Source organism: Ursus americanus, chromosome 15 (assembly GCF_024610735.1).
Source record: "Ursus americanus isolate L20-20 chromosome 15, mUrsAme1.1.p, whole genome shotgun sequence".
Classification (NCBI taxonomy): Eukaryota; Metazoa; Chordata; class Mammalia; order Carnivora; family Ursidae; genus Ursus; species Ursus americanus.
Window position 1 is genome coordinate 49,789,196 of NC_142141.1, and position 12,187 is coordinate 49,801,382.

The 12,187-nt window shown below is 34.8% G+C and overlaps 1 protein-coding gene across 2 annotated transcripts in view; it reads left to right on the forward strand.

The window, feature by feature from the left end:
- The window catches only part of CDH18 (cadherin 18), a 311,962-nt gene that overhangs the window by 259,534 nt on the left and 40,241 nt on the right, over positions 1 to 12,187 (forward strand). The window lies entirely within an intron of this gene.

Here is a 12,187-nt window from a genome sequence, read left to right on the forward strand (position 1 = left end):
CAGAACCAATAAAGAGATTATTTTAAGAAATTGGTTCAGGCAGTTATTGAGGCTGGGAAGTCAAAAATCTGCAGAGCCAATGTCCTAGGTCAAGTCCAAAAGCCAAAACTAGAGCCACTATCTTAATTTAAAGGCAATCAGGCAAAAGGATTTTCTCTTATTCAAGGGAGGGTCAGCCTTTTTTCCCAGTCAGGTCTTCAACTGATTGGATAAGGCCCACCCACACTACGAAGAACAATCTGCTTTAGTCTCTCATTTTTTAAAGATTTATTTATTTATTTAAGTAATCTCTGCACCCAATGTGGGGCTTGAACTCATGACTCCAAGATCAAGAGTCACATGCTCTACCAACTGAGCCAGCCAGATGCCCATTTAGTTTACCAATTTAACTGTTAATTTAATTCAAAATCACCCTCATAAGAAACAAACAGAAAAGTGTCTGGCCAACTATCTGGGCACACCATGAATTAGAAACTTGTTGTAGTCTGTATCTAGGGTTTTAACAGGCTCCCTAACTGATTTTCATGCATGCTAAAGTTTGAGAACCACTGGCTTAGGTGATTCTAAAGTAAATTATTACTAAGAAACATTGCTTCCAATTACAACTTAATTTATGTCATAGCTCCATTTAATACTAATATCAAATGCATGGGTGCACACATAGGTCCTGAATTTTTCTTTATAAAATTTGGCCCTCTCTGTTCTCAGCTTAATTCTCAGAGAAATGTATATCATACTTTTAGTCCCAGATCCTCAAACAGGCCATCTTCTTTCAATAATTACATTATCCTTTCATCTCTCAATGCCCTCTACTTATTCTGTTCTGCTTTACAAACATCTATTTACTTTTAAGAACTATTTCGTATGTCACAACATCTGTGACATCTTCCTCAACCTCTCAGGCAAATTTTACAGCTCCTCCTTCTATACTCTAACTTTATGCACGCCTTAAATCAATCACTTATCACTTATTAGATTTAAATATGGCACTTCTCACATTTTATTACAATATTTTTCTCCTCTACTAGATTGTGAACATCTCAAATCTAAAAATCAGGTCTAGTTTCTCTTTATCATAGTATTCACAAATACTAAGAACATTTCCTGACACATCAACCTGTGTTAGATACATGAATACCTTTTGTCCTTCATTTCTGTACCTACCTTAACTGCCCCAAAACTTCATGACTTACTACACAGTTCAATGATCACTGAATTATATAGATTTCGCATTTTGCCTAAAATATCCTATTTCTCCTTGTTCTGTGCACCATATGTGAGAGCTTATCCTGAAATGGGACCCCCCCCCATTTTTCACTGCTTGCTTGACAGTTGTATTTCCAAAGGAGCCAAAGTCAGGGAGCTGCTACTGTAGTCATACTTCTAATGAGTCTGAAAGGTTCCGGCTCTTACGAGAGTTCACAAATTAGACAACAGCACCGCTTGTTTTTTGCATTGTTACGATGTTTGCCTCAGCTCTCTGTTTCACTTCTCTAAACAAATTATATGCATAAGTTAGTCCAGAAAACAATGTTTAAGTGCTGTTTATTTGTTGAATCTTTCTTTTTTTTTTTTTCCTCAATTCTCTTGCAAACATATTCAAAGATTAGGATCCACACATTTCAAATTTAATCTAATTGTAACTTCAGGTGATGGAAATTAAATTTAGATTTTATGGATTAATTCCTTGTTGCCTTTTAAACTGAAATAAATTTTTGTTAGCAACTGCGTCTACCAAAACAAAATTCCATTACTGAAGAGTGGGTGGCTTTAGTCCCTCTTGTTTCTACACATTATTTTGCTATTGTCAGTGTGCTTATTTTGATATATGAAATTTGCCTCTCACGAGTGTGTTCATATTAGTAATTTCCCTTAACATACAAAAGGATCCTATTTGACCCTTTTTCCTTAGCAGACAAAGGGAAGAGCACCCAAATTGGTATTGCTTTAACCAAGGCTCAAAAGTAATAAAACAAAATACTTTCGTGAAGTATTTGTTTATAATGTATATGTCAGTGTATTAATTACCTGTTGCCATGTAACACGTGTACAAAATATCTAAAAATAATTAAATTTGTTCTAAGATTTAAAAGAAATTTATTGGCCCACGTACCTATAAAGTTCATAGGTAAATTAGGATTCAGGGTTACTTTGATCAGGTCCCTATCTCTATTTCTCTGTGATTTTTTTCTTTTCTGCCTTCCTTGTTCTCTCATCTTTTGTTTTAGTGTTGCTATATTATAGTAAGAAGCAACAAGGACTATGCTAACTTGCCGTATGGTAACAAGATGAATGCCACCTGAAACTGGGTGACATTCATCCTCGTTCACACCCGGGGTGAGATAAATTGTCACTTCAGACATTCATTACGAATGTTGCTCCAGGGGCACCTGGGTGGCTCAGTGGGTTAAGCATTTGCCCTTCAACTCCGGTCACGATCCCAGGGTTGATGGAACCTAACTTCCAACTCCCTGCTCAGTGGGGAGTCTGCTTCTCCTTCTCCCTCTGCCCCTCACCCCACTCATGCGCTCTCTCTCGCGCTTGCTCTATCTCTCTCAAATAAATAAATAAAATCTCTTTAAAAAATATGCCTTCAATTAGGCCTGAACTAATCTCTATTCATTGTTTTTAAAAATTGTGCTTAATACATAATATATGCCCTTAAAGTAGATAAATTATGGCAAAATGCATGGGGTTATTCACATTAGCTCAGGACCATCAAGTCCCATCTCTTATCTTTACTTGCAGAAGAACTCTTTTGAGTTCTACCCATGGGGAGAATTTGGATGAGGCAATTATAATATATACTATTTTCTTTTTTTTTTTTTTTTGCTTCTTGTATAATATGCCAATACACCTGAGTTCTTACAATTCGCACTATCCCAATCTCAGTATCAAATTCTAGAAGAATTAGAACAAATTTCTTTATTCATAAGGAACTTGAATAACAAACAATTATATGCAACACTGCTAGATACTTCTTTTATCGTTTTCCTGCCTCCTCAAATTTCCAATACGTTTTCCAATTTCCTTACGTATGTCAGATAATCTTGCTTCTCTAATGCTTTTCAAAGAGAACAATCAGAAAAGGGTTCCACAGTTTCCTGCCAGAGATATAGCAGCCTAGCTAATACTGTGGGCATTAGTTTCCATACATCTGGCTTCCTTCAAGGTACTGTGAGTTAACTCTCCACACCATGTTTATGGCCACCCCTCCATGGAGGCCCTAAATCCTCACCTTTCTTGTTCACTCAGTCCCTATACCGTCAATTAATTCCTCTCCTGTATCTTCATTTCCCCCTTCATAACTCCTCTGTCCTCAAAAATAGGCTTTATTTTCTATCTGAAAATAAAATGTGCTAAAGCAAACAAAAATGGAGAACCGACCTTGATCTAGTGTTTCCCTCCAGACACAATCTTATTATCCCATTTCCTTTCCTGATGAACTTCTTGAAAGAGTAGCCTATATTCACACCCCACACTCTCTATCCCCGTGCTCATTAAAATCCACTCTTAAAAGATTCGTCTTTACTACTTCACCAAAATTATACTTGTCCTCCATATTCCAAAATATGAAGTATAATTCTCTCCTCCCTTTGCTCCACAAAGCATCAACATTTGGCACAATTGACAATTCTTTCAAGAAAATAGGCTCTTCCTTTGGCTTACAGATGTAGCATTCTCTAGATGCTCTTTTTCCTTCACTGGCTCTTCTGCCTCAGTGTGCTTCTAAGTTCCTCCTCATCTCTCCATTCACTGGATAGTGGGGCATCCTGATTTCCATACCTGGCACCTACCTGGAGTTATTGCCCACTAATCTCATTCAGTCTAATGGGTTTCTATAACATCTACATATAGATGACTCTCAAATTTACGTATGCATCCACTTTTCCCCTGAATTCCATATTAGCCACTCTAATATCTCTTCTCAGAGAGCTCAAACTCAAAATGCTCCAAGTAAATAGTTTCCTCAAAATCCAATTTCTCTCTAAATCTACTCCTCCAGAAGCGTTATCTATCTCAATAATGATGGTTGTAGTCCAGACTGCTCGTGAAAATCTCTCAGTGTCATATTTGGCGCCCCCTTTTCTCTCATACTACACATCCAATTCATCAGAAACTTCTATCAGCTATACGTAAGAAAATATCCATAAGTCAGCTACTTCATGACATTTCCATCACTCCGATCGCTGTCCAAATAACCATCACCCCTCAGCTGGAAGACTGCAGTAGCTTCTGAAATAGACTTTTGCAATTAACCGTAGCTTCTTTTAATCTATTATCCAGAGAACTACCAGAATATTCCTCTTTAAATAATTAGTACCATGTAGCTCTCTTTTTCTTCCAAGTTTTTTATTTAAAGTCCAGTTAGTTGCATACAGTGTATATATTATTTTCAGGAGTAGAGTTTAGTGATTCATCACTTACATACAACACCCAATGCTCATCCCAAGTGCCCTCCTTAATACCCATCAGCCATTTATCCCATCCCCCACTCACCTCACCTCTGGTAAGCATCAGTTTGTTCTCTGTAGTTAAGAGTCTATTTCTTGGTTTGCTTCCCTCTCTCTTTTTTCCCCCATGTTCATCTGTTTTGTTTTGTTTTTTAACTCCACATGTGAATGAAACCATATGGTATCTGTCTTTTTCTGACTGACATATTTTGCTTAGAATAATACACTCTAGCTCCATCCACATCATTGCAAATGGCAAGATTTCATTCTTCTTGATGGTTGAGTAATATTCCATTATACATATCTATAAATATACAAATATAAATATATATTAAATAAAAATAAATAAATATATTTATAAATATAAATAAATATATATAAATATATACATATATACACACACCACATCTTCTTTATCCGTATAACAGTTGATGGACATTTGGGCTCTTTCCGTAATTTGGCTATTGCTGATAATGCTGCTATAAGCATCAGGGTGCATGTATTCCTTTGAATCAGTGTTTTTGTATCCTTTGGGTGAATACCTAGTAGTCCAATTGCTGGGTTATAGGGTGGTTCTATTTTTCACCCTTGGAGGAACCTCCATATTGTTTTCCAGAATAGGCTGCTCTAGTTTGCATTCCCACCAACAGTATAAGAGGGTTCTCCTCTCTACGCATCCTCTCCAACATCTGTTGTTTCCTGTGTTGTTAAGATAAGATATTCCCAAATAAATCAAGATCCCAAAAGATGATACTCATAATGAATGATTCAGGATAGACACCCATACATACACTGCCAAACAAAGGATAATGGTAATACATATCTTCTGTTTTCACTTTAGTTCTGGGTAGAGGGAATGAAAATGTGAAAATGTTACCCATCAAAAATTGTGTATATGACACTTCTTACAAATCATTTTAGATCACCTTGGCCTTGATAACTCCATAACAACAGAAACATTTTGGATCCTACAATAATGGTAACTCTCATATTAGCCGTAGCAACCTTTTGTAGATTATTTGGTCTTTTCCACGAGGATGATACCCTCTGAAGAAATACAGATCTATTTCTAACTTTGCAATTGACATTACATTAATTTCTTTCTCTGTCTAATTGCACCAACTATAAGCTTCAATATGATTCCCATGAGAATTGCTACAGGATATATCCCTGCCTTTTTTTTCTTCTGATCCTTAGGTTAAAACATTCAATCTTTCACTTGTAAGTATGACAGTTACAGGTTTTTGTTACACAATTTTTCAGGTTGAGGAAGTTTCTTCCATTCTTACTTTGTTTTTTTTCTTCTTTAAATCAAGTATGGTGTTATGTTTTGTTATATTTTTCTGCATCTATCAAAATAATTATGTGTGTGTGGCTAATTATATTAATTGATTTTTAAATGCTAAACAATCAGCCTTTCCTTCCTGGAATATATCCCACATGGTTATGATGAATATAATCAAAGCTGGAGATCCTTGCTGTCAGCTTATGGGTCTCTCTTCTCTCAAGGAGCATAGTTCTTCAGCACCTGTTTGCCAAAGTATGAGAAGAATATCTTCATATAATTTCAGTTTTGTAGTCATTTATAACAGCAAGTTAGTCTGGTATCAGTTGCTATTTCTGGCCAAAATCTGAAGTTTGTTTTCTTAAATTCTTTTTCAAAACCTGTTAACCTTATCTTTGTAATTATTTAATTTACTTAAATATTATACCAAAGAATGTCATAGATGTGCATAATGGAATCAGGATTTGTGTAGTTCAAGCTTAAGTTTTCCTAAAACTTGATAAAAGTGATTTTAACTGAAAGGAAAAAATAAATAGTAAGTTGCAATTTAGGAGAAAAATAAGACTATTATACGATTTCAGGGAATTTCATTAAAATGCTACTGTGCTTAAACTGTTTTGAACATATCTTCACATCCTTCTTTCCCTTGGAATAAATTTGGGGCCCAAAGATGATGCAGTGAGTGTGATTTTTTTTAAGAATGGTAATGTTGAACCCTAAGGAGCAGCAGATCCATTCTCAGAAATAAGGCCTTATCTGTACACCAGAGTTGAGATTGTTGAATGATTAGACATTTGGATATTTTAGTACAAATATTTGAAATATATATGTATTGTTTTCATTAATGATGTCCTATGTTAATTGTTTTTCTGTAATTAACAAAACCACTCTCTAATGCTGACTGTATCAGATAAGAAAAAATTTATTATCCTTACGTTTCTTAGCCCCCAAAAATGCAAAATGATGGTCCATTCTATTAGTGAACTTCTGGCAGCTTAAAAAATATGATTGCAAATGTAGTTCAAAGCATAGCATGATAATTGATCATAAAGCTGAATTTCGGGGGGGACTCAAAAGGATGAAAACTCGATGATCACAAACACTATAGATGAATAGACCAAGATGGAAAATAAATGTAAAATCTCTGAATTATCACAAAAATTGGAAAATAAATGGTGCCTTTGTTAGATTCTTTCATGCAATTGAATGGGCTAATTTTAACAGATTTTTTTATAAAAAAATATTTTTCAATTTATTTTATAATCAATAGCAAATATATCATCCCAATGTAATTAATTTCACTTGGAGGTAAATTACTTTGACTTTAGGGTTCTAACTTAAAGAACAAAACAGTGTTTATCCCTAAAATCAAAGACACAATTTAAACTTTTGAAGCTTCCTACTTATGTTAGTCTCAGGCAAAAATACTAAGACATTTTGGGAATTTTTGGAGGATTTATGGGTAGGGAGGAAAAAAATATAAGAGAGTTGAGACTCCTTTTAGGTAATTCACTTCAAAGTGAGATCTTTGTAATGACTGGGCCATTAATAAAATTTTATACAGTAAGCTGACAAAAATCCCATTTAAAAAATCCCATACTTTGGGGTGATGTGTTTCTAAATGCTTAGTAAATTTTGAAAGAGCTTCTAGACAGCTACCAGGTTTTTTGAACTACTGTAAAATAAGTAAGTGATCTAAAATAAATAGGGTCAGGTCAATTTTTTTATCTCATAAATGTCATAGAATGTTTTATTTTAAACCTTTTTTATTTGGCAACCAGAGAGAAATATTTAAGAATCAATCAATTAGATACCAGGTCTGAATTCTTACTTATCCATTATAACAAATTATTTTGAATACAATATTTGGTTTCTCAATATTTAAACAAGATACAAAGAAGGGAGGGAGGGGAGAAAACGAGCATCTACAGAACACCAGGCTTATACAAGGCATTGTGATGGTTTTAGCCATAAAATAGTTCTTAAATAGATTAAACACTCATATCAGTAAGGAGTATCTATTATTTACTAGTTCCTTTACCTTAGTTTTTTGCCTAAAAATGATACATGACTTTCATATACAAAATTTCAAAATACTAGTTAAAAATAGCAGAACACTCTCATTTCAAAACAAATATGTTGAAGGATAATTTTCAGGGAAGCCTTGGTGTCTCAGTTGGTCAAGTGGCTGACCCTCGGTTTGAGCGGTCATGATCTTGGGGTGGTGAGATCGAGACCCACATCAGGCTCCACACTCAGTGGGGAGTTGGCTTCAGGTTTCTCTCTCTCTCTCTGCCCCACCCCTTTAATAAAATAAATAAATAAATCTTTAAAAAAAAATTTCAGTTTTATCTGAGCACTAGTTTGCAAAATTTATTTTTATATATTTATTTTTATTTAAGGCAATATTAGAAACATATTTGTTAATAAACAAAATATTAACCTAGCATTTTAAATGGTCTAGCCTCAGTTCATAGGAATGATTCACAAAAGTTCAGGCTGTTTGGTTTATAGATATTTGCTTTTAATGAAAGCTCTCAATAAAAATCAAAGAAACACAGACCAGGAAAAAACCCAAAACAAACAAACATCAATTAAATACATTTGTAACACACAGTTGGAGACACATCCTCATAATCATGGGCATTTATGAATCATAGCTATAAATGTGATTATTTAATTAAATTTGTAATCACTGCAATGTAGCAATATATGAGGTTTTTAATTTTAACTGAGTTCTTATAGAGAAAAGAATGAAAGCACATTTTGAGGAAAATAATCTACATTTTACAGACAAGAAAATTTGCACTAGTCTAAATTTATATATTTAAAAGTACTTAATTCTATGGGGCGCCTGGGTGGCTCAGTCGTTAAACGTCTGCCTTCGGCTCAGGGCATGATCCCGGGGTCCTGGGATCAAGCCCCACATCAGGCTCCTCCGCTGGAAGCCTGCTTCTTCCTCTCCCACTCCCCCCCGTTTGTGTTCCCTCTCTCACTGGCTGTCTCTCTCTGTCAAATGAATAAATAAAATCTTAAAAAAAAAAGTACTTAATTCTAACTTCAGAATATGAATTTTTAGATTAGAAATCTATTGAATTCCCTAGTAAACTATGCTACATACACTAATGGTCATGATTTGAGTTTTAGGAGGGAAATATTTACGTCATAAGGACTTTGGGATAAAAACAAATTGAACACTTAAATCACGATTTTAAAGAAAACAAATTGAAAAAATATTAATATTTAACTTGTTTTCTGCATTCTATATTGATAGTGGGCAATCTACAGGAGTGGTATGTTTCATTGCTCTGTGTTCTCTAGAGCCCATCATAGTGTCATGCACGAATCAGACTTTTCTAATGAGCTCACTGGATAAAATGGATTGTTCCTCAAGCTATGGAAAATCCTCTAAAAATCATAGCATCAAACTTGCAGTTGCACTGAAATACCATATACCAATACTTTCACTGCATCACTATCTGCACAGAGGGCACTCTGCTAACGTGACTTACTTTTACCCTGGTATTAAGTGAAACATGGATGATTTTTATAGTGTAGTTTCTGTTAGAAATCACATGTATAGGATTGCCAGTATGCTGTGTGTTTGTTTTTGCTTCTGTTTTGTTTTTGATCTTCAGAAAGGATTCAAATGTGCAGTCTGCTCTCTCCCAGGGTCAGTATTTTAGAATTTACATAATTTCCTGAATTGTTTCTCAAAAACACAATTTGGCAAGCCAAATAACTCATTACAGATTAAGTAATGAAGGCATAAAAATAATAAATAACTTTCCAAATTTCATGTTCCCAAATAGAGTGCTGGAAAGGGGATTCATATTTAAATTTGTCTGATCCAATATATTTTATTTACTCTGCCATCAAAAAGACTTAAAATTGAACAAAAACAGAAACAGACCCACAAATACAGAGAAAAAACTGACAGTTGCCAGAGAGGAAGAAGGTGTGCAGGAGGGTGGGCAGGTGATACAGGTGAATGGATTAAGTACACACCTCCAATTATAAAATAAATAAGTGGCAGGGATGAAAAGTGCAGCCTGGGGAATGTAATCAGTAATATTATAATAACTTTGTATAGTGACAAATGGCAACTACACTGACCATGGTGAGCATTTTGTAATGTATGTAATTGCCAAATCACTTTGTTGCTCTTGGACACCTGAAACTAATACAATATTGTATGTCAGTTATACATCTATGAAAAAAAAACCCTGGTTGCTAGAAATAAAGCATGAAGATAAAAGTAACAATAGCAGTAACAGAAATGTTGAATTACGAACTTCAGTAACAGAAGAAAACGCTTCCAACAATCATGAATATGTTCACATTTTATAGGTAAGGTTATTGTCATTCAAAGGGTAACATACTAACCCAATGGCTGTGGGAAAGAAAGAAGAGAAACTCAAAAGAACTTCCCAGTTTGCTAATTTAGAATTAGCTAATTGTATTATTGAGCAGAAAATACCAGAATGCAGGCAGGTAGACTGCAAGAGGATACAAAGCCATAGTGGGTTTTCAGCCTCTAATTACCTGGAATTAAAGGCACAGTTTTTATACATTGTGCTGCTTTTAGTAAATAGACCGCAGGTATTCAATTTGCATTGGTAATGACAGTCCCCTTACTCCAACTTCTGTTTTTCCTAACTCTTCATCAGCACCTCCTGTGGTTGCCCTTGACAGGGCACACAGATCGTTAGTCGCAACACACCCAGGTTAAATTCAGTTCAGCTTCCCCACAGAACACATAAGGGTAGTAGGTCTACAGATAAACCGGCATTTGTCTGATGCGGAACGCCGTGCTTTTAATCAGTAAGTTATGGAATAGAATTATACATTGGAGTAATAAGATAATATTCGATCAACATACAGTCTATTTCCATCTAGAAGAATTGAGTTTCCTATACCCCAGTATGGAATGAGTGGAAGGCCATTCCGGCCCAGAGTTAGCATGAGCAGGGGTGGGGACAGCGGGAAGGTGAATGTCGAACACAGATGCCTAGCTGTTCTTTTATTCTAGCTTTCCGTCAAGATGTAGTCTTTCCAGAATCTTCTACAAAACAGGTTTTTTTTCTTTGTTTTTCTTTTTTTCCTAACGTCACTAAGGTTGCTTCTAATTCTGCCTGCTCAGAAAATGAGCAGAGAACTATTTACTCAGGGACAATTAAGGCTGCTGATGCTAATGATTAGAGCCAATAAAATTATTCTTGCCTCAGATTTCTAAAACAGATTACTTTTGTCTGCTCTGAAAAGGTGAGCAAGTACCTGCTTGGGAAATATAAGAATATATGAAAAAAATCATATATGACATTTAGAGTAGAAGAGATATATTTACATAGCGGCAATAGTAAGGCCACGAATATCATATAATATATAGCCTTGGTAAATTGTAGATCAAGTATGCTTTATTGTTCTTTTCCATACAAGTCGAAATAATCTTAGTACTTATAAATGTTAGAATCAGCTTTTAATTCTGTGAACACGGGGATTTGCAACAGATTACATTGAATACACACATCAATTCGGAAAGGTTGGTTTTATTTGTAATATTGTGTCTTCCTAATCACACACATGATATAGCTCTTAATGTCTTTAATGAAGTCTAAATAAGCTAAACTAATATAAAACTTCAATAAAGTGTTCCGCATATAGGTCTTTCATATCCTTTGTTAGATTTATTTCTAGCTTCCTTATAGTTTTGTTAATTAACTCTAGTTAGTTTTTTACCATGAAGAATAATATACGCCGTAGTGGTGGTGGTGGTGTTTGTTTAATGTACCCTTAATCAGTTGGAGAAAGCACATTTCCACTTATTCGCTGAGAGTTTTTGTTTTTGTTGTACTTTTGTTTTGTTTTGCTTTGTTTCATTGTGTTTATCATGTATGGATACTGCATTCTATTTCTTGGTTTTTCCGTATGTGTCCAGATGATTATTTGTGTTTGTCCATCCGTTAATTCATTAACCTTGTGAATAATTTTTATGCTTTTTGAAATGTCTTTCCTCGTTTCTTCCTTTGTATCTTCCTTCCTTCTTCCCTTTGTTTCTTCGTACCCTTAATGCTAAATGAAGCAAGCGTGTAACTAAATTGATAAAGATAGTTTTGGGGGGTTTGTGTTTGTTTGTTTTTGTCACACCAGTGAAATGTGTTTGCTATCATTTTGTTTAGGCGTTTACATGTAAAATATCTCATGAGTGAGAACGTCTGGTATTGATATCGACAGGTCACAAGCCATAGAAAACAAGCTTTCAGTATTTCATCCTTCTGTCTTCTGGGAAAAAGATGTATAGGACTGAAATTACCTGTTTCTTTAACTTTAGGTAAAATAATCTGTACCTGAATTTTTTTCTCTTTAGAAAAATTATGTTTTAAATGGAATTTGATATTGTTTGACTGCTGTAGTACTCCTCAGATTTCCTGTTCCTTTGAGAGCCTCC